The sequence below is a fragment of the Sus scrofa genome, chromosome 8, assembly GCF_054392235.1.
Source record: "Sus scrofa isolate SSC_HxYL_T2T_F1_AM1 chromosome 8, Sscrofa_HxYL_maternal_Yorkshire_Landrace_v2.0, whole genome shotgun sequence".
In the NCBI taxonomy this organism is placed as follows: Eukaryota; Metazoa; Chordata; class Mammalia; order Artiodactyla; family Suidae; genus Sus; species Sus scrofa.
Window position 1 is genome coordinate 33,534,706 of NC_139390.1, and position 24,382 is coordinate 33,559,087.

Below are 24,382 nucleotides of genomic sequence, written 5' to 3' on the forward strand. Positions count from 1 at the left end.
AAGTTGATACCTAACCTGCCAATGGGACGCCCATCAAAAGCTGCAGGCAGAGGACCAAATCTTCCCCTCACGCAGGTGACTCCCCTCCTAGCATGTGCTAATCTTACACAGAAGTAAGAAGGCAAGCTCACTTCCCTCCTCTTCAAGTGCTTGGGGGCATCTCAATATGGCCCCAGGAACAGCCACATGAACCAAGACTGATAATGACACCAGAGACACACTCCTTCACCACAGTGTGGATTCTCCAGAGGAACCACTCAGGCATTCACCCCAGCGTCCCCCGTGCTCAGCCAGGCATCTGGCATCCACAGAAGCATCATTACTCTTCTGACACTAAAAGTGCTACAGAGCAAACCTCTGCAGCCACCTTCACACATCCATCACTTTAAAAGGATTAGAAATGAACCAGGGCTCAACAATGGCTTCATTCACTATTATACTCGCTAAAATGTATGATGTGTTAACACCAGCCAGAATCAAAGCAGACTTCCAAAATAAGCTACTCTGGACTAGTTCTTATTAAAATGAGTAAGGAAAAGGCCAAAGAGCATAGATAATTCAGTAATTCAAAATTCTGGGTACATTGAAAATGCCACACCTCATGTTTGTGACAGCCCACTTGACTGCCCCCCCCCACAGAAAAGCAGTTGTTTTCTGAATTATAGTTTACCTTCATTAATAATAAAATTACTTAATATTTCCAAAGCACACACCAAACCAGGGATTTTACCTGACCAAATTTTGCCTTCTTGGTTATAAAATGACCAAATACTACTTCTGAAGGGTCAGTAATTTCAGTGCAGGGAAAACAGGGCCACATATCACTTGTAGCTACTGAATGTGCTACAAAGAGGGAATACTTTGTATTAACAGAGGAGGGATATAGAAGCAACATCCCGCTGCTGAGCATTTCAGCTTCGGACAATAATTTTCATTGAGAACACATAAGATGCTGATGCAACAGCACCTCAATCGTGGCCCTGAAGTGAACACGTGGTTCCTCCTCCCCTAAGAGCACAGGACTGTTTTAACACCCACTTGGTGGTTGTGGGGAGAGCTCGGGTTCTTCTGCTCTTGACTTACACGAGCCTGGGCACAGAATCCCTGGGGGCGCTTCTTTTCCCTTGCTAATGAGGAAGGGAGGCTAATAATCTGAAATTCTCTTTCAGCTCTAAAATGCTGTGAAATCAGTATCTGCTAGGCACAGGAAGAAAAAGGTCAATACATCAGCTGTTCAGAAGAATAGGGAAGTTAAAAAAAAAAAAATCCCTACTTAAACCAGATGTTTCAGAGTAACAGCTGCCTTACATAATCGGCTGCCAGAACACAGGCACAAAGTCAATGGTGCTTTGTGCTCATGCCTGAACCTCCATATTTGAAAAGATAAGTAGTGACAATCATCCGTGGTCAGCAACCACCTGGCACCCATCCGCTGAGCAGTGTCAACTAGGCTACCAAGTATGTTGATACCTAGTTTTCCTTTCTTCCTCTGCCCAGGTTCATGGTCAGGTGCTTAAATGCGTACAATATAGTGGAGTGGAGAAGAAAAATGCTCAGCAGGAGTTCCCGTGGTGGCGCAGTGGTTAGCGAATCCGACTAGGAACCATGAGGTTGCGGGTTCGATCCCTGCCCTTGCTCAGTGGGTTAAGGATCCGGCGTTGCCGTGAGCTGTGGTGTAGGTTGCAGACGCGGCTCGGATCCCGCGTTGCTGTGGCTCTGGCGTAGGCCGGTGGCTACAGCTCTGATTCGACCCCTAGCCTGGGAACCTCCATATGCCATGGGAGCGGCCCAAGAAATAGCAAAAAGACAAAAAAAAAAAAAAAAAAAAAAGAAAAATGCTCAGCAGTTAAGGTGAGAGGCTTTGCACCCTCTCATACAGTTACAGTGGAAATATCATCTCTGAATTTGCCATTTCTCGTCATATAAACCACGACCCAAACAGTAAGACCCATCATTCACAGTAGCCAAGACATGGAAACATCCATTGACAGATGAATGGATTAAGAAGATGTGATACATACACAAAATCGAATACTACTCAGTCACAAAAACAAAATAATGCCATTTGCAGCCACAAGGATGCAACCAGAGATTATCATACTAGGTGAAGTCAGTCAGAAAGAGAAAGACAAATACCATATGATATCACGTATATGTGGAATCTAACGTATGGCACAAATGAACAGACCCACAGATGTAGAGAATAGACTTGTGGTTGCCAAGTGGGAGGAGGGAGGGGGAAGGGAGTGGGATGGACTGCAAGTTTGGTGTTGGCAGATGCAAAATATTACACTTAGAATGCATAAGCAATGAGGTCCTCCTATACAACGCAGGGAACTATATCTAATCTCCTGGGATAGACCATCATGGAAAATAATATTAAAAAAAGAATGTATATGCATACACTGATGAGTCACTTTGTTGTACAGCAGAAACTGGCACGACATTGTAAAGCAACTATACTTTAATAAAAAATATATACATTCAAAAATATACTTGACATGGGAAAACCAAAAGTCTTAGGGACATACTAAGGTAGGTACTAACATTCAAAAAATTTATGGATAATATTTAATTAAAGTTGTGACCAGTGAATATATCTAGATAGTGAAATAGCAAATTCTACCCTACAATTTTATAAATTAACATTAAATAAGTACATGTTTTCTCCAAATTGTCATCTGTATCAGGTTATGCAATAGAAGCAGGGGTGGGTAAGTAGGAGGGAGAAGAGAACAAGATAGAAAATCATTCTGTTGCCTAGTAGTGTGGTTTTGAACCATTACATTTTTTGCAGACTCAACTTTATTACAATTACAAATAAGGCTGTAATTGGAATCAGAATATCTATATCACCTCCTAAACATATTCAGGAGAATCCAATTACATATGCCTTTACTCAGTGGCTCCTAATATTAGATATTCAGGAAGCCATACTAATTGCTTGATATTCTTGAGCTGGAATGAAGTCATTAGACAATAGTCTAATAAAAAAAATTAACTGGAAAACTAGCCTAATACTTCAGAGCCACAACTGCAAAATTTAGGTGTGATTACAATAAGGTGCTACTTAGTAGGAAATTATGAGCATTACCTACAGTCCTTTCCAAGGCTGAATATGTTTTTATTTTGTTCACTGAGAAATGGTAATAATAAATTAAAAGCCCTCATCTAATAGTTTTTGGGGGGGACTTAAGTGTCTGGAGCAAAACAGTCTTTGGTGAATAACTAAGATGTTTGTATTTTATTTATTTTTGCTTTAGTGGTTACCATATATATTGTTTATTTAAGCAGACATACAGAAGCAGTTACTAGAGCTACAAAAGAGATTTGAAATCCCATGTTCTGCATTGTTGGAGTGGAACAGTCATTTCAAATGTTCAGTTGTGAGCCTGACGGCAGCTGTGCAGACAGACAGGGAACAAAAGGAAGGAATGACCACTCTGGAAACAATGAACGGGGTGCTTTAAAGGTTAAGACTCACAAACTACAGTTTAAATACGGCACTGAAGAAATCAAACACCTCTAATAGCATGGAAATGAAATAGAAACTATTCAGCAAAGCATCTCAAATTTCTCGACCATGACTGCAAAAGGCAAAGAGAAAATGAAATTTTCAATTGCATCAATATCCCTTCCCTGTATGGAATATTGATTCAGGCTCTATGCAGTGAACATCTGCTGTTCATTCCAGCTCGGCGTCTGCTTCTCCTGAAATCAGTCCTTTGGTTTTCTTTGGAGGACTCCCCTCCCCCAACTGCAGGCAGTCTTGAGGGGCCAGTCCATCAAAAATATCATTCCACTCTTTGACTTAAAGATGGGCACATGACCCATGCTAAGCTAATCACAGGCAATTTGCAGTCTAGATGTATGAAAAGGCTAAGAAGCACAGAGAAGATGGATTATGTGGCATCTGTGTCCATTAGTCCAGCTGCCTTGCATGCTCCTTGATCTTCCTATAAAGCTTTTCACTTGATGCTGAGATCTACTCTACCTACTGAAAGAATAGGCTCAGCTTCCATAGTATGGGATTTAAGCAGAGGTATTTCAGTCTTCGGCTGGAAGCCAGGTCCTGCCCCAGTGCCTACCTAATTAAGGTGGGTGCTGACTGGCCCTGGGCCTGGACCTGACCAGCCTTCTTCTTCAAAGGAGCTGAATCTTCTTCTCTATCCTCCAGTCACTAGCTGGCTTTTCTGGAATAATGACCCAGAACCACATACAACCACCCTGCCGCCTGAATCATGAGGCTGCCTGGAAACTTCCCCAGGAGGCCCTACTTGCTAGATCAGATCTCCTCTGATATTAACAGCTGCCCTATCCAAGCCCTTGGTCCAGCATGTTCTGGGACAACAAGGGGTTTCCGACCTAAGGAATTTACACAACAGCCAAAAAGCTTTCCATACCTCTGGCTTCATCTCCTTTAGCCTCTTTTTCATGCAACCCTGATGCTGGCTCATTACCCATAAGCCCATTGAAGTTAAACCAAAATGCAACAAAGAAAATTCCACTTACCCTGATGATATAAAACATGGTTTTCTGCTTCAAAAAACTTTTTTTTTTAATTAAAAAAAAATTTTTTTAGGGCTGTACCCATGGCATATGGAGGTTCCGATACTAGGGGTCGACTTAGAGCTGTAGCTGCTGGTCTACACCACAGCCACAGTGATGCCAGATCTGAGCCGCGTCTGCAACATAAACCACAGCTCATGGCAATGTGGGATCCTTAACCTACTGAGCGAGGCCAGGGATCGAACCTGTGTCCTCATGGATCTAATCATATTCATTTCTGCTGAGCCACTATGGGAACTCCTGTTTCATCTTACAAAAGAGTTCACTCCCCACCCCCCAAAGAATTCTTCTCAAAATGATGAAGATGAGGAAACTTGCCTTCCTATATGGATAACTGCTGATGGTCAGAGAGCCAAGGAGTACCAGAGTCAGGATAACATTTTGAAACTGATAAAAGTCCAACTCAGTTCTAAAGCTTTAACACTGAAGATTTATTCACGCAACAGTTAAGCTTGACCTGACCTCTTCCTCTGCCCCATTTCTCCTCTACTGGCCCCATTCCACCTCAACACAGTTTTTCCAGCCATGACCCTCTCCCACCTCATGGCCTTGTAGCCACAGCCTTGCATCTGCTATTAGATGTCACAGCAGTCTCCCGGGTCATTCTTCCTTGAAGCATCATCTACAAAATGTTGAATATACAGTGGTCCTTCGACCACTCCAATATCAATCATTTGACCTATATACTTATGTATACAGTAACTGAGAATATTACTACTACTATATGTTGCAGATGTACCTGACGTAGGCACTGAGGATAGGACACGCACAAGGGCACATGTGAGTATCTACTGGTGTGTTACTCTAAAATGAGGAAGTAACATAACACTTCAGGAAAGTCCCTTGCATGGAACAAATGTTCACTAAGTTTTCTGTGTATTATCAGGCACTCCCATATTCCCAAGACTTTAGAGTCTTGTCCCTCTTCGGATACCCACTGATAGATCTTCCTGTTAGGACCTGCCATTACCATACATGGTAAGTGGTATTTTTCTTGAAGTGTCTTTGTAAGAACTGATCTAAAAATAAGTGTGAAAACACACCGACATTATTTTTTGTGTGTCTGAAACAGGAAAAAAATAATGGCTTAACACTTCCTGCACTCATGCTGAACCGCCACAAGCTCCAAAAGTAGCACTAAAAATTCTAAGTGGTAGACATTGAAAAAAAAAAGTATTCTTGGTATTCAGAGGAAAGGCTAGCCTTATGCATTATTACATGAAAACCTAGTCACGCCTAGTCTTGGGCTTCACACCTAGTAAGCAGCCAATTTCTTTGGCTGCCAGCCCTGGATACTAACCTAGAAAAATAATCATATTGGGCATTCTGAGTTACTGCAAATAATAATGAAAACACTTATTAATGCCAAATCATGCTTAACAGGAAAAGGAAGAAGAACAATGAAAGATGAAAGGAAGTTAATGATACCTCTGTGGGGATATCCCATTGATCACTTGGTCAGAGAGAAGAAATAAATGCTGTGTTCCCAATATAGATTAAACATTGGCACCGAAACAGATTATACTAGCAATGAGGGGTTTCAACCACCAGACATCTATCTATCAGGCATATCCTAGACGTCTTAATTAGCTAAAAAGCATCTCTGATGGTCTTGGCAGCAAATTCATCCCTGAGAAGGAGGAGAAAACAGGATGAGGAATTGCTACTATGGACTGGATTCTAATCAATGAAGAAGAGATAAAGTAACAATGATACTCATAGAAAACCACACTGCACCAAAGAGCTTTTGGTAGGCAAAGAGGGGAATACCTGGCCAAGTCAGGCATGTTCTGGATTCCCGGAGGATGTGGCTCAAGTTAGCCTAAAGCTCGCAAAGGCGCAGAAATTCAGAAGGCTGGCTAAAGCAACACGCTGACTAATTGTGAAAGGTCCTGTCTAAGGCAGAAAGGGAAGTGAGGTCAAAGAGACCACTGTTGAAGCACAAGAGGACCCGAACAAGGAAAAGCAGATAAAAAGAGCATGGGAAAGATCGGAAATAGCCTCCCATGTTCAAGAGCGAAGCGTAACAGATGCATAGACATCTGAGAATGGAGGGAAGGTGTTTTACAAAACGTTAGAGACTACCAAAGTGTTTTCTTCCTTCCATTCGGAATATAAGGAATTGATGGGATAGGGTCGCTCCCTGCAATAGATGGTGTAATGTTCATGGATGATAAAAATGGGAACTCCTTGGAGTTCCCATCGTGGCGCAGTGGTTAACAAATCCGACGAGGAACCATGAGGTTGCGGGTTCGATCCCTGGCCTTGCTCAGTGGGTTAAGGATCTGGTGTTGCTGTGAGCTGTGGTGTAGGTCGCAGACATGGCTTGGATCCTGCGTTGCTGTGGCTGTGGCGTAGGCCAGTGACTACAGCTCCGATTAGACCCCTAGCCTGGGAACCTCCACATGCCCTGGGAGTGGCTCAAGAAAAGGCAAAAAGACAAAAAAAAAAAAAAAAAAAAATAGGAATGCCTCAACTCCCACTTCCCCTGCTTCACTTCATTCTCCATCAAGGATAATCATCCTAAAACTAGGAAGGTGAGAATAAACAGTGGTTGGAGGAACTAAAGCAAAAGAGAATGTAGGGAATTATTTAAAAGAAAAAAAAAGACAAGGCAGCCCCTAGCTACTCTAAATAGATTCCTATCTTGTAGCGTGTGTGTGTGTGTGTGTGTGTGTGCGCGCGTGCATACACACACAAATGTGTACACATGTATACATACATACATCATTTTTAAACCTACAGAGCTGTGAGAATTTGCAGAATAGTTAAGTGAACTGTCGCTAGTCATAGAAGAACCATGGTGAATGAGAAAGCCCAGTGTTTTAAAAAGGAAAGTAGTGGATCCTGTACATTATTAACTACTGCTCATAGGGAGATCCCTTCATGGCTCAGTGGGTTGAGAATCCAACTGCAGCAGCTCAGGTTGCTGTGGAGGCATGGATTCAATCCCCTCAGCCCGGCACAGTGGGTTAAAGGACCCAGTGTAGGTCACAGCTGTGGCTCGGAGTCAATCCCTAGCCTGGGAACTTCCATATGCCGCAGGTACAGCCATAAAAAAAAAAACAAAAAAACTACTGCTCATGAAAATGGAAATCTACGGACCTGTTTTCAGAGTTCACAGATGAACATAATGGGATCTACAGCTTCTAAAGGTTTATGGTAAATTTCTAAAAATATTTTATTCAAAGTTGGAAGGAAAACTTCCCTTTTGCCTTGAGAATTCAGTTAACGCTGAGTAGCATTCACTGTTTTGAAAATGCTGTTTCTCATACCCCAAATACAGAGATTAAAAGGAAATTTTCCCCTTTAAAAAGGTCCTTTACGTTGCCAAAGTCTGAGTAATAGTGTGATCGGCCAAATTCTTAGCACTTTGTACATCCATAAGGCTTCCCACTAGAACCCCTTCTTATAAGAGCGAGACACATGATCCCGTGATTATGTAACAACATGGACTCACAACTGGTTGACAAACATCCTTGAGTTCCCTCCTGCCTGCAAGTGCTCCGGAAGGTGCTTCCCTTGGCTCATCCTTGGTTCCCGCCCCTCCTCTCTGCCCCCGACCTACTTCCCTAGTCCAGGATATCAGAGTCATCAAGGGGCACTTGACCAGCAGGGCCAGTTGGACTTCCTTCTGGGAACGTGGACCTGTGGGCCATAGACACAGGTGGGCAGACTGGGCACTGAGCAGGGACCATCACAGAGAGTCATGCGGGAGGAGGGGTCACAAACACCCCCAGCCCCCCACAAAGCCACATGTATGGTGAAGGTATGAAGAGGAGAATAGAGTGGATGCACAGAGAACAAACCAGGGCAAGGGTGGGCAGAGGGAGAGACCCAAAGGCTGCATCCCGGGCAGCTCTGCCATGATCCAAGGGGACCCCTCGATAAAGGACATACATAACTTTCCGAGGGACCTGAAGCCAGACTGCCTGGGCTCCAACGACAGGATAAGGACATACATGGCACAATTAACAACTATTCATTCTTGGGTAATGAATGAATCAGAACTCAGAAAGGTGTTGAGAGGTTGAATAAATCGAAGCTCTTGTACTAAGGCCTATAAGAATCAACTGCGCAGATATAATAGGGGGGATATTTGGCCCAGCAAATGGTTTTTATTGTTTTCACTGCTTTCTTAGCAAGAAAGAACTTGCTAAGCATTAGAACTGTCTGAGAATGGAATGGAAAGGACTGTTTTACTAGAGGGAGTGATCCTGTCACAGCAAGGTGTTCAAGCAGGAACTGGATAACCAGTTGCTGGAGGGCTCTATCAGGGACTCTGCACAGTTCTCTCCAACTCTAAAATTCCATGATACCATCTTTTTAAAAAGGGTTTGGTTTGGTTTTGTGTTTTTTGTGGGTGGTTAGGGTTTTTTTTTTGTCTTTTTAGGGTCTCACCATAGCATATGGAAGTTTCCAGGTTAGGGATCCAATCGGAGCTACAGCTTGCTGGCCTACACCACAGCCACAGCAACACCAGATCCGAGCCACATCTGCAGTCTACACCACCTCACAGCAATGCCAGATCCTTAACCCACTGAGTGAGGCCAGGGGTCAAACCCTCTCCTCATGGATACTAGCCGGTTTTGTTACCGCTGAGCCACAATGGGAACTCCTAAAAAGATTTTTTAAAAAGACATTTATGAGGTCATTACAGAACCACTAATATAGGGCCAGTGCACAGGCAAGTTTTAATCACTCTGTACAGGGAAAAAAGAATTATTGAATTACTTGATAAAAATGCTTATAGGATTAGGTAACCTCACTGACATCAGCAGAAATGCATTCACAGGAATATATAACTGAATTGTAGTTCTGAATGAGCCAGCCCTTAAAACATACTGAAAAAATAACAATGAACAACCATGAAGTTATCTTACAACTTCTTATTTTTAGAACTACTGATGCATTTTATAACTTAATAACAGATGGATACTGGTTCCAAGACTAGTTCTCATTTTACCAAAAGCAGGAGAAACACCTAAATAACATCATTTTGTTGCTGTACTGCTCTCAGAATGAGACAGTTTGATGGGCACCTGCTTATCTTTATTGTGATTTTGCAAGAGAGAAAAAAACAATTCACCTTTATTTTTTTTAACACTGTCTCGAGTGTCAAAAACACCCAGTGAAGAAACTAAAGCCGACCTGCTAATCTGTGGTTTTGAAGACGTCAGCACAGCACACACAGGAACAGGAATCACCCATGAGCAAGAACAACTTTTTACTCTTTAGAACTGGACATTATCCAGGATCAGGAAAGGAGTGACACTTTCCTCTGCCTATTGATGATGAGCAGGGTCACGATCTGGCCTGTGAAATATCCCCACTAGAAAAATAAGACATCCTTAAAGGAACAGTGGAGAATTCCACCACGTCCTAACATGACTCTGTGAGCAGGTGTGGCTCTGGGATGGCTCGTCTGCCCTAAACACTGTGGGGTAGTATTAAAGGAGCTACCAGGACTGGTTAGGCAAGACTGACTCAAAGACAAGGAGTCACCTGCGCAAAAGAAAGGACAGCACAGCTGCCTTCAGTTCATCAGGATGTGGCTCAAAAAAGGAGACAGAAACCTCAACAAGCAGATCACTCAAGGATGTGTGAATGACAGCGGGTGGGCTGCAAAGACTTCAAAGACCCAGCACAGTGCTGGTTGACATTAAAGCAGTGACACCTACACATGTGGGAGATTGCCATCAGCCCTCCCCAATTCACAGGCAGAACAAGAACCAGGAGAGGATAGATTGCACAGATGCTTCAAGTATCTTCAGACAGTATAAATAAAAAAATCATCCAGTGCAGAACGAGCCTCATAAGGCAATACTTGTGCCTCCACATGCTGCCACCATTAATTATCAACAGGAAATCAGCCCCTTAGATCTGCTGGGTTATCTGTGGCCATTGTTGAGCCAAGTGCAATGGGCCCGTACATGATAAGAGAACCCCGTGTGAATTCAAAACCACTCCAGCGTGTTAAAAACACTGCTCCCCAAATCTGAACAGCTTGATCTTATCCCAGTCATTCACCAGATGCAGATCCAAATAACATTTGCTTAGCATCTACTTTATAGCAGGTTCTTTAATCTTCCACTCTGGAAGATGTCCCTGCAGTTGGAGCACCTCAAGAGCCAACAGAACATAATGATGACATCAAACCGTTCCCATCGACTCTGATTATGGAGTGGAAAATCCTGGCAATAGAATTATCAACCCCAGATTAAATCCATACAGTCTAGATGTCTCAAATCCATAGCGATGAGGGACAGGTAAGATACTAACAATTATGGCTACTGAGGTTTAAATAATATTAAGAGAAAAGAAGATGGAGGAAACAGGTGGAATTTAGAACAAATGCAATATTCTTTCCAAAAAAATACACACACACATACATATTTTGGCACATATAGATCTTCTCACTCTTCTCTAAGACGCAAGGAAGTTTTCAGTCCTTTATCCAGTGTTTTCTCTTTTTTAAATTAGAGTATAGTCGATTTACAGTGTTGTGTCAATTTCTGCTGTAGAGCATAGTGGCCCAGTCATATACATACATATAGATTCTTTTTCAACTGAATTACTAATCTTTTTTGGCCACACCCATGACATGTGGAAGTTCCTAGGCAGGTGACTGAACCTGCACTGCGGCAGTGACCCAAAGCCACAGCCGTAACAATGTCGGATCCCTAATCCACCAAGCCACCAGAGAACTCCCCAGTGTTTTCTATCTTAGCAAGTGGTACCAAAATTTGGGGCTCCAGGTGCAAAACTTTAGTCCTTCTCAATGTCCTTCTCTTTAACACTCCACATCCTATCCATCAGTAAATTTGTTAGATCTATCTCCAAACTATATCCTGAATCTGATCACATCTCATCATCTGCCCCTGATACCTGGTAGTCCAAGCCACTATCTTACTTTATTCCAACTTCTACCTCCAAGATGAAATCAGAATCTCTCTGGGCAGAACTCAAGGATCAGCTAGTTTACAGCTCCTTAGGAGATTCTAATGTGCAGCCGGGCTTCGTCTACTCCCTAGCCAACAGACAGATGATATACTGGTAGGTATTACTACCACTGTGCAAAAGGAATAGAGGAGTCTCAGAGAGGTTATATGACTTGCCCAAGGCCACACAGCTTGGAAGACCCCAAAGTCAGATATCACTCCAGGCCTATTGGGAGCCCCACGTACTTTATTTCATTTTCTCTCAAGTTGAGTATACGGAAGTAGTTTAAGATGTTGAGGAAAGTGGGATAGCACTAACTCATAGTCTCAAGTTCTGTTACTGTGTCATACAACAAATACACTGTACTTTTTAAGTGGTTACTATGTCAAATTGTCGGATACCAAATAGACTAAAGACACATGAAGTATAAAGAGTAAAATGGTGATTCTGTTAGCTTGTGTCAATAGAATTTTTTTTTAAAAGACAATACTGGCTGAATATATGGGAAAATGTCTGACTTCTTAGAAAACTATCGAGTCAGACTCAACTTCAGACTTAGTTAAAATTAAAACCTAGGAAGTAGTTCACTCATCAGCCATAAGGATAAATTCCACAGGGGAAGTCACTAAATAAGATCAAGGGAGATTCAACTGAGTACCTGGGGAAATTAGGAGGACGTTCTTTCTGCTTTGCTAATTATATTCACTTGGAAGTCAATAAAAGGCCAACTCATGTAATGATTCTTTCATTGGACTTTAAACAAAAAGACATGAATAAGTAGCCATCTGGGGTTAAACTGAGCCAGCGATTCTGGCTTTTTAGAAAAGATTTCCATCTGCAGAGTACAAGTAACATTATCACCTAAAAAAGCCAAGTCTAAATACAGAAACAATAGGACAGAAGAGAATATAAAATAAAAAACCATCTCGCAAAGGTTGGACACAATTTACTTGATCGAAGGTATCGTGGAGCTTGTTCTCTAATTCTCAGAGTTTGAAATAACCATCATCACGTCCTAAAGCCAGACTCCAGCACTCATTCATGAGGCCATGGAGAAATCACATTAGCACAGGAGTTCCCAGGTGGCCCTGTGCTTAGAATTTGATGCTTTCACTGCCATGAGTTCAATTCCTGGCCCAGGAACTTCTGTAAGCCATGGACACAGACAAAAACAAAAACAAAAAAAACAAGAGTTCCCATCGTGGCACAGTGGTTAACGAATCCAACTAGGAACCATGAGGTTGCGGGTTTGATCCCTGGCCTTGCTCAGTGATTAGGGATCCAGCATTGCCGTGAGCTGTGGTGTAGGTTGCAGACGTGACTCAGATCTGGCGTTGCTGTGGCTCTGGCATAGGCCGGCAGCTGTAGCTCTGATTAGACCCCTAGCCTGGGAACCTCCATATGCCACAGGAGTGGCCCTAGAAAAGGCAAAAAGACGAAAACAAACAAACAAACAAAAAAAGCAAAAAACAAAAACCAAGAGCCTAACATTGGCTAAATTAAGAGTTTCAAAATGAGCTTCATCTCAGCAACCAAGGAAGGCAGGTAAATTGGGACTTGCAGTTACATTTTTGTTTTCTCTCCATTAGCCTGTAAAAGACCTATTGACACTGTAAACTAAAGAAAATAAACCCCTTGAAAATAAAGTAACCACAGACGTTCCAGAGACTCTTACCAAGTTAAGGTATTTCTTCCAGGTGCAAATAACTGTACATATGTAAGATACAAATATAGGATAAGTAAAGAGATTAATTACGACAACATACTTAAAGGAAGGTTAGCAAAAACTAGAAATGACACTGCAAAGGAGCATGTTCATCAAATTCCCAGTGTAGGTACAGCACTAGCTAAAAATAAACTGTTTACTACACTTCATTCGGTTGTACTGAATTGAATCATTAATTCAGAATTTTAAAGACAGTTTTCAAAATCAAATAACTGAGTATCACCATACAAATGTTATCATTTCTGAAAGGAGAAATTTAGAGAAATGTAGTTAGACCCATTAAGTAAGTGGGCAGCAGACAAAAATTTACCCCCAAAATATCCATATGTTCTTGGTTTCTTGGCTGGTAATCTACGTGACTTTACACAGTTTATTCTCCCTCCTCTCTGCAAGCAAGGAAATTCAAGGATCTACACAGTGCCTTTCAACACTGCTTTGTATCAGAATTACCTGGAAGATACAACATCAGTGCTTGGTCCACAGGCCTAAGGGACCAGATGGATTCCACTGGCCTGGGATGGGTCCAGGCATCAGTACCGTTTAAACAATCCCCATTTGGTTTACCATGTAGCCAGGGTTGTGTACCACTGAGGCCCATGGCATGAGTGTAAAACTGTCTACATCGCATAAGCCCTCCCCTGCCCTGACCTCACTGGACACCCTTTGCATTAAAGAGGGCGGAGTCATTCTGCTGCATGTTATTTCTCTAACCCTACTCACAGCTGTGAAAGAAAAAGTTATGAGAGTTGAGTGAGTCCACCTGAGCACAGCACATTCATCACAACCATTCTTGCATCAATGGTGGACTGAACCAACTGAAACATAAGGTATAAAGCAGCACATCAAATTTGAGTAAAATCTATAGAGAGAGAAATGCTTCATTTCTTAGGTTACAGAGAGGACATAGCCCGGGTTTAAAAATAAAAGTAGAGTGACACAGACTAGAGGAGGATTGGAAAGGCTCAACTAGCCACAGCCCTTTAGGATGACAATATGGTGGCAAAGCAAGGGATCTGGGAAAAAGGTCATGGGTCACAGGTGCACTCAGAACTCCAGCATGGGGCAATGAGTTTGGATGAGCTGGCCAAGAGCAACAGTGGGGAAAGTGAAAGCAAGTGATACTCAGAGCTCTTGGCAGCCAGAGCTGCCGGGTTTGGCACTGGAACACCTAACAAGTACAGAGATTGCAGTCCAAGCTGGCGTCAGGGACCAGGGTCTCTGCTCTCAGAGCAAGGCAGAGCTCCCAACTCTGGAACTCTATGAGTTGCTGTGACAAGGACTCAGGGTCAAGGAAACAGCGACAAGGAGGTTCATGACACAACCTTAAAGTGCTAAGTTGGAGCTCCTTAAACGTCTCCCCCTGCTAAGGGTTTCAGGGCTGGGGCAGGGCTAAATGACACAGGGGTGAGGGGAAGAAGGGGGCTGCAGATGCTGGGAGGAGATTTCTGTTAGGCACAGTTGGCTGTACTTTAAGACCAGAGTTAGCCACAGGGACCTAAGCCGATTACGGAAGCTCAGCTATTTTAAACTAGTGTCAGAACAAACCATCTCTGATTTACCCTTGCAAACCAGTTTGCTGGCTTCGCTCACAAAGGTCAATCTTGTATTCTAAATAAGTCTGGCTCATTAAAGTGGTTTCCTGCTCCAGAGCCTAGACTGGCTTTGGCCTTCTCAGCAAGAGTCTCCCTCCTAAATTGTCACCTGACTAATAATTTGGTCCTGTAAAGTACAATCCCAAATGGATCAAGACAATTCACCTTCAAAGATGGCTTAAGCAAAACAAATGGAGAAGCTTATTCGATGTGTAAATGGACCATGAAACCAAGTTCTCTAGTCTGCTTAGATTAACAAAAGTGATATAAAAGCATGCTACCCAAGTTACTATCCTATGTACACGCATTTCATGTTAACATTTAAACGAAAACAAATAGGAAGATACGGCAGAATGGTTTTATCCAATCTATTTAAAAACAGTTTTTTGTTGGGTTATGTTCAAATATTTTATTTGTGATTTCCCATGCTTAAAAGACAAAGAAGAATTGAATGGATAGAAACAAAAGGCTGTGGATAATGATAGCAGAATAAATATGGTGCTAATTAGTGATATTACCCTTTCGTTTCTTTTTTATGATGATGACACCAAAATCTAGCTTTACAGCGAGAAGATTAGGCTGAGCTATTTATTTTAATGGTTATCATAAGAAAGAAACTAAGAGAGAAAGAAAAGCCCAAAGAAACATATTGATGAAAACACTGGGTACCTCAAAAAATCATGCTGGTTGTATTGGTCCAATTCATTCTTCTAATGCTTGACAGAGAACAGGAAAAAAAAAAAAAAATTGTTTTTAATGGCACCAAAAATACAGGTTTCAAAACATGCCACGATGAACTTACTTATATAAAAGCTCGAAATTGCCACGAGGGCAGGGCCATGTCAAAAGCAGTATTATCTAAGCACAAACACATTGTGTGAGGTTTTACTGAGGGCATTCAAGAAGACCTTCTGTTGTAAGGAAGGAAGTAAAAAGGCTTCAATCTCTACTTAGGAGAGACGTATATCTCCACATGTACTTTTAATAAACTTACTTTGAGCCATTATTTCCTTTATAAAATGTTCATTCTGGAAAAACTTTACTAAGTCCTTCCATGCAAGCCCAAGCTAGAAGCATAACCTATTGCAATGCCATCCAGCACAGTAGCCACTAGCCACATGTGACAACTGGGCACGCAGAACAGGACTAGTTTACATTGAGATGTACTATAAATACGAGACATAGAGCAGATTTAGAAAATTTAAAAGAAAAATGCAAAGTATTTCACTATTATTTTTGCATCAATAACATGATGAAAAAGTATGTTGGATATATTAGGCTAAAGAAAATATATCACTAAAAGGAGCTTTACTATTTCTTTTTTTAATGCAATACAGCTACTAGAATATTTAAAAGTACCTATAGGTCTAGTATTTTGGCTCACATTTAATTTCTCTTGGTGCTGATCTAAGATATGAATCTGATAAAAGTAGATTCCAAGGGAACATTAGCTAAACCCCAGCTGGTCTAAATTGTGACCTCTAGCCCCAGCAGACAGGATAAAAAGGAGCAATCTGTTGGCTATCATGTAAAGACCATGTGAAACCTTAGAAGTAGTAAGCTGGAACCGGAGTCCACAAAGCTTCAGCAGATAAAAATGAACAAATCTTGCTGAAAAACAAAATAACCGAAACATACCTGGTCAAGTTTAATTACTGGAAAGCCTTATTTAAAAATTCTTTGCTTTATGATATATAATTTTAAAACTTATGAAGATGGAAATTAACCAAAAAACTATATAAAATGAAAGAATTCAGACTGACACTTTCAAAATCAACAGCTTCCACCTTACATGTGCTAACAGTCCCAAGCAAGAACATATATTTTAGAAAGGATCCCATAAAATATCTTCATAAAATATAAATGTCTAGAAACAAATCATTAAATAGGTATGATTTATTTAATAAAACTCTCCCCAGTAAGCAAAACCAATGGAGAGAAAAACTAAAGTAACTTAGTATACAAGTGATGTCAATTCTCTCAATATAAACTTATAAACTTGATGAAATCCTGATCAATATCCCAACACATTAACTTGATTCAGTGATGCATTCATTGGTTTAAGTGAAAAATAAACATGAAAATGGTCAGAAAAAAGATTGGAGAGAAAATAGTTGTGATAGGACAGCTATAAGGATATGTATTTATTTATTTATTTATTTATTTTTTAGTGAGGCAATTAAATGTTCATTCAAAGAGAGAAGAGAGAGAAGATAGGTCTGGAGAAAACATAGGCACAGAGGCACAGGCAGGCTGGGTGGTGGAAAGGGAGAGAGAAAGAACAAGAGAGAAAGAGAGCAACATGTGCTTTGGAGGTCTTTTATTTATTTTATTTATTTATTTTTTTCGGGGCCGCATCCATGGCATATGGAGGTTCCCAGGCTAGGGGTTGAATCAGAGCTGTAGTCACTGGCCTACATCACAGCCACAGCAACACCAGATCCAAGCTGCATCTGCGACCTACACCACAGGTCACGGCAGCACCAGATCTTTAACCCGCTGAGCAAGGCCAGGGATTGAACCTGTGTCCTCATGGATGCTAGTCAGATTTGTTTCTGCTGAGTCACTATGGGAACTCCATGCTGTGAAAGTCTTTTAAATTACTTGTATGGGGGCAGTCCTTCTGGGCTTCCTCTGGCAAGGATATTCTTTATTAATTGCAATAAAGGAATTTGATACTAGGGTCCAGACAGATAGACCAAAATAGAGAGAGAGGAAGAGAAGAGGGAAAGAGGGACTGACTCCAGACACGACTTAATTATGTATGTAAATTTAGTATATAAAGAAGCACCTCAAACCAGTGTGGGAAGTATAGACTATTAAATATATGGTTATCATGTCAGATGGATAACAATTTGAGAAAAAATAAAATTAGACCCATATCTCACATCTCACATCAAAATAAATCTCACAGGGATTATACATGTAACTGTTTAAAGTGAAACCTAAAAGCACTAGAAGAATCTAAGAGAAAAGTATTGTCTTGACATAAGAAATGACACATTAAAGTAGAAATTTTAAGGAAAAACTGAAAGATTATACTTTATAAAAATTGACTATATACATGAGAAAACACCAAAAAAAGTTAAAAGATTAACTATGAATAGAAAAAAGACTTAATGTCTTTAACATATGATAAGCTCTTAAAATTCAATATAAGACAATCTTTATAAAGGAACATACAATGAATGAACAATTCAGAAAAAAAAAAAAAAACAGAAATAATTACTAATCAAAACGCATCCAGGCTTATAAGTACAGCCATGTAAACGTAGAGTTTTTTTTTTTTTTTTTTTTTTTTTTTTTTTGTATTGCATATTCACAAGGATAAAGACTACACAGTGCTGGAGAAGGGGTCGAGGAGAAGGTACTTTTGCTCATTTTCAGTGGGGATATAAATTGGTATAATCTTTCTGGCATTTTTGCAGTCATAAACAAGTATACACTTTTTCCCCAAAAATCTCCTTTCTCGAAGATTTTTTTTTTTACAGAGAAATAATCAGAAAAGTGTACAAAGGTGTATAAAGATATTTATTCAAGAGTGATTTGTTTAAAAAAACAAACACTTGAAATGACCTATATGCCTGGCTACAGAGGATTCCTTAGTAAATGATTATACAATAACAGGTACAAGGCTAAGCGGCCATAAAATTCATGATCTAGGGATTCAACAAATATCTACTGGGGCCCTATACTAAGTGCCAGGTAGCACTCTAGGCACTGAGGACACAAGCAGTGACAGTAGATAAAAATCCCTTCCCATGGGGGAAGGTGGTCAAAGGTACAAACTTCCAGTTATAAGATAAATAGTTCTGAAGATGTAATGTGCAGCATGGTGACCATGGTTAACAAGACTGTATTGTATTATTTGAAGTCACTAGGAGTAGATTTTAAAGATTCTTATCACTAGGAAAAACATCTGTAACTATATGAGGTGATAAATATTAACTAAACATTGGTAATCATTTTGCAATAGTGTATATACAAATATCAGATCATGTTGTACACTTTAAACTAATGCAATTATGGATCAATTATATCCCAGTAACACTAAAAAAAAATTAAAAACCTTATCCTTCATGGAGTTTATATAAACTGTATTTGATAGGCAAGGATGTTCATGAAATACTAAGCAGGGAAGAAAATAATATAGAGTACGACCTGATTTTTCTTAACAAAAAATTCTCCCGGAAAACAGCCGTAATGGATATATATCAAAAGTTAACATGTATATTAAATGGTTATAGTTGGATGGCATAGTTTGGGGTGATTTTTATTGTCCTCTTAACACCTTTTTGCAGTGTAAGTTTTTTCCAATGAGCAGGTGTTACTTCTGCAATCAAGAGAACAAAATTAAGCTCTTCTATTAAAAACAGAGCGCGGTTTTTCATTCATCTGACATAGAGGGAGACTATATGGTAGGCAACACTGTACGTGCAGAGCATAGCACAGCAGTGAACAGATCACACACACACACAAATTGTTCTCTTTGTGGTGCTCTGTTTCTAGTAGAAGGGTATTACGTAAGTCTGATTATAAGGCATCTCTAGGTCATCTAATCTCAAGGTCATAAGATTCCTTTAATTCAAAGTGAACTCCTACCATGCCCCAGGCAATACCCTCAGTATATTGGTAAACAAAACAAAACAAAACAAAACAAATCCCTGCCTTTAGGGACCTTACTACCTTGAGGATAAGAGCATTGAAATATATGAGTTCCCATGAGGAGTGAAGAATGAAATTGTTGCTTATACAGCATTCACATTCCAATGAGAAACTATGTGCATAGAGACCCAGGCAGCAAACATTTCAGGAACTTCAAAGGTGTACTCCAATCTGTGCAAACTTTCCTCTGGCTGTAAGGTAGGCACATGATTCAGTTCTCATTTGTTGTTGAAATATCATGAACAACAACAACAAAAAGAATTACGTGCTATAGACTGGAAAACCTAAAATAATTCTGCCACACTTAATATCTGCACTTGATTACTCTAAGCAAAGTGACGAGTATTGGGAATTCTTAAAACCTGATGACATGAATCATCACTATGCTTACACGCCCTCTCTGTGAAATAGTGCATGTCAGGTATAGTCTGTAACTCACTCTGAGGGGTCCTCTGGGGGCATCCTTCATTCGGTACATCTTTCTGTCCTACCACCCCATTAGCTGGCACACAGAGGTGCAGAATACATGCTTGTTAGAGGAACAAAGGATCTTAGTCATCTTTTACCTGGACAAATGAAATAGCCTCCTGAAATTTTCCTTTTAACAATTCTTACAGAAACGATAATGCTTCTTTTATTATCTTTTAAACAAATGAAATACAGTATTCTTTCTAATTACAAACATTTTAAAGGTGGGATTTACACGAACCAGTTCAGGGAAAAAATCCCTGGGACGACTACATTTATCACTTGGCACGTGTTTTGGATGTCTTACATTTTAGAATCATAATACTCAGCGGAAGAAGAAACAAACCATGAGATAAGTATGTGGGGTTTTGTGTGCATTTCTTTCAGTTTTGAATAACTTAATGGTCATTATATGTTGTAACTTTTTTAAATACCTATCATTTTTTTTTTTTCTTATGGGCATCATCTGCAGCATATGGAAGTTCCCAGGCTAGGGGTCGAATCTGAGCCGCAGCTGCTGGCCACGTAATGCCGGTTCCTTAACCCCCTGAGCAGGGCCAGGGATTGAACCTGTGTCCTCATGGAAACTAGTCAGGTTCGTTACCACTGAGCCACCAGGGGAACTCCCATTATGTTGCAAGTTATGAGCTCTAGAATACTTCTTTTATTCAAGCAAGAATAAAAGAAGTGGTCATAATCTAATGGTGACTCTGCCTGTCAGTGCCTACTCAATGGTCATTTTCCTTTTTCTTTTAATCATAAAACATGGAGTCATATGCAAGGTAGAAAACTCTACTTCCCCGCTTCCCTTGCAGATGGGAGCCAGTGCAAAATAAACATTAGTCTTTGTGTGGTACTTCCAAGGAAACCTTTTGGTCTCACACCCTTCCCTTCTTTTCCTACTTGGAACTCCTACACAATGGCTGGAACCCCAGCAACCAGCTTATGACTTTATGGAAATTATACACTCAAGAAGCAGCAGAAAAGCATAACGAGCCCATGTCCCTTATAACTTTATGTCGTGGGCATAGCTGACCTGGACTGCCTACCTCCATTAGTTTTACAAGAGCGAGAAAGACTCTATTTTGTGTTAACCGCTATTATTTCAGTCCCTGTTTCTCGCATTCGTAAGGCTGTAGTCTGAGAACCAGTTGATTTAGCTGGAGTGGAAAAGAAGAGACCAACAATTCTTAGCCTTCTGCTTGATCTAGGCTTGCTTTCTAGCAAATTTATCAACGATTGGTGTTTCGACTATTATCTCTGAACTTAACATTCCTATTTGATTTTCTCCACATCTAACCTCCAAATTTCTAGGCATCCTCAAAACCTATCCATTTGAATGTCCCCAAATTACTTCAAATTGAATCTATCTTCTCTTGTTGTATTGACTCTCTTTTTCAATGTCCTTATCTTTTAATAAATTTTCTCAGTCAATCAGGTTCAAGACTGTAAAGTGGAGTTCTTTACATTGTGTTTCCCCTGCACCAGAATATTCTCGGCAGGTCATTAGCAGTGTGGTCCCACAGCAGATCTACTGAAGAGCATCTTCATGAGGCAGCCCAGGAAACTGCAGTTTTAATGAGATACCCAGGCTCCCGTAAACTTTAGAACTTGAAATTACTGCTGGAGAATCTCCTTTTATTTGAATCTGTCTCCTGCGGGATATTCACTACGCCACTATTTCCTATGATGCAACCTTTGTGACCTCATTTCCTGCTATCCCACTTCCGTATTCCTTGAACACTCCAGACTCTCCTGTCTGGAACGTTCTTCCCCCAGATTCCCACCAAGCTAACTCCTTCACTTCCTCTACATCCACTTTTCAATAAAGGCTAGCCTAACCAAGTTATTTAAAATTGCATTTCATCCACCAACATTATACATCTTACTTTCTCTTTATGTTTTCCCATTGCACTCACTACACACATTCTATAGTTTCCTAATTGTTGTATTTGCTTTGTCTCTTGCCTCACTAGAATGTTAGCACCTCCAGGGCAGGGCTTTTTCTATTCTGTTTCTTCACTGATGTATCCCAAAAACCTGGAATGGTACCTGTGTGAGGTCAATAGATATCTGAAGAAGTTAATGATTTACTGAGAAATATCTCTAATTTCTTCCTTCTCAGTCTCATTGCTCCACTCCAATACTAATCCTGGATTTTTTATTTTAAGGCTTTTTTTTCTTTTCTTTCTTTTCTTTTTTTTTTTTTTAGCACTGCACCCACGGCGTAAGGAAGTTGCCAGGGTAGGGGTGAAATCAGAACCGCGGCTGTCGGCCTACACCACAGCCACAGCAACGCAGGATCCTTAATCCACTGAGTGAGGCCAGGGATCGAACCTGCATCCTCATGGATATTAGTCCAGTTCATTACCTCTGAGCCACAGTGGGAACTCCGATTTTATTTTTTTTTAAACAATAGAGTCTATCTACCTCCAAACCACCGAACACATTTCAAGACTTATCCTTCTAAGACACTTCTTTGGGGATGTCACTCCCCTATATTGACTTGGCTCCTAACTGGCCCTGTTAGAGATATTATACATTGGCCTTACGCCTGAATGAGAAATTAGATTAGACGAACTCTGAGATCCTTTTCAAAGGCTCAGTTCAATATCCAAGTGACTCATGTTGACATTTAAAATGGTCTGAATCTAGAAGTATTTACTTATCCAAATTTGCGTCCTATTCTTTCCAAGTTTCCCTCTGCTCCTGGCCAATTTCCTTAAGAACTCTCAAATAAGCCATGTTCATGTTCAGCACTCTTTCAATTGGCTACTCTCTACCTTCAACCCTCCTGACTACGGAAATAGGTGGCAATAACTTAGAACCTTGGAACGCAGTCTGTGTCCTGCAGGCCAGTGTCGTCCAGCATTCCCTGTGAGCTTGTCAGCAATGCCTCTTCAGCCCTACCGATTTAGAAGCTGAATCTAACATGAATACACCTGGTGATGCAGATGAAGCACTGCATGTGCTCTCACTGCAAATCATTCCTCCATCGCATGTTTGCTCTACAGTCCTGGTGTTCTTATGTCCTGATCTCAGCTCTTTGTGACCTATAACAAACATATGTTTAATTAATAACATCCCCTTTTAGATTACGTATTTCTTATTTCATGGAAGTCCTCTTCTCTTCCATTCAGTTGTAAATAACTTGTGCACAGAACAGCCATGCATCTGGCCAATCTGGATGCAGGGAACAGAAAGCTAATCAAAATCACTTCAAGAAAAAAAAAAAAAAAAAGAGCCTATTCTAATGCTACTTGGGAGTTGAGCCTATAAGAGTCAGACATAAAAAAGAATGAAATACAGTCAGACAGTGAAAGATACATATGATATCACTTATATGTGGAATCTAAAAAAGGATACAAGTGAACTTACTTGCAGAACAGAAATAGATTCACAGACTTTGAAAACCAACGTATGGTCACCAAAGGGGACAGGTGGTGGGGAGAAGGGATGGATGGGGTGTTTGGGACTGGCATATGCACACTGAGGTATATGGAATGACTGGCCAATGGGGATTGGCTGTATAGCACAGGGAACTCTACCTAATGTTGGCTGACTATGTGGGAAAAGAATCTGAAAAAGAATGAATGTGTATATATGTCTAACTGAATCACTATGCTGTACAGCGGAAATGACAACAACTTTGTAAATCAACTACACTTCCATTAAATGTTAAAAACAACAACAACAAAAAAAGGAGCTGGGGCAGGAGGTGCTCCAGGGACTGGCCACCCACTCGCAGCATCTGTGTGTCTCTGCCTCATTATCTCCATCCAAACCATCTTCTCTTTAGTCTTTCTCTGTTCACACCGTTTCTGCCTCTTCCTCTCAGCAGCACTTGCATGACCTATGCCAGCCTTTCTCTCCTCTACCAGCCTATTTCTCCTCTGTCCTTTCTGCTTCATCTTCACTCTGAGTCTCTCAGCTTAACTCTTCCCATGAGAGAGAGGATCACCGCAAAGCATCTTTTTGAGCCAGACCCCTCAAGTTTCAAGTGTCTGGGCCACCTATGGATTGTCTGCTCTTGGCTCAGGAGCCTAACGAAAGCCAAGGAGGATGCAGCTCTGAACAGGCCCCTTTAGGCAGCAGGAGCTGTCAAAAGAGAATATTTCTTAGGAAAGAAACGTGTAGGCAGAGCAGGCAATGAGCCACATTGCCAGCCCACAGAGTCATTATTTATGTTGTCCTCACCACAATCCTGGGGAAAATGCTGAGCACATAATAAACTGAAACCAATCGTTATGCGGGTGGGGTCATTTACCAAGTGCCATTGTGCCCCTGACACTGTGCTGGATGCACAGGGAATGCAAAGTTTAAATAAGAAATAGGCATGGTTTTCCCAGAGCTCTTAATACAAATGTGTCACTGAACTTGCTACTTGACCTTGGACAAGTACCTAAACCACCTGGGCCAC

At 40.8% G+C, this 24,382-nt stretch overlaps 1 protein-coding gene across 19 annotated transcripts in view; it reads right to left on the reverse strand.

The window, feature by feature from the left end:
• ATP8A1 (ATPase phospholipid transporting 8A1) overlaps nt 1-24,382 on the reverse strand; it is a 253,309-nt gene that overhangs the window by 225,714 nt on the left and 3,213 nt on the right. For 7 of the 19 annotated variants that reach the window (XM_084971841.1, XM_084971839.1, XM_084971849.1 and 4 more), the window contains exon 2: nt 15,499-15,545. The exons of the other annotated variants lie outside the window; for them this stretch is intronic. The gene's annotated coding sequence lies outside the window, so the exon portion shown is untranslated. The remainder of the gene's footprint in view (nt 1-15,498; nt 15,546-24,382) is intronic. 19 annotated transcript variants of the gene reach the window in all.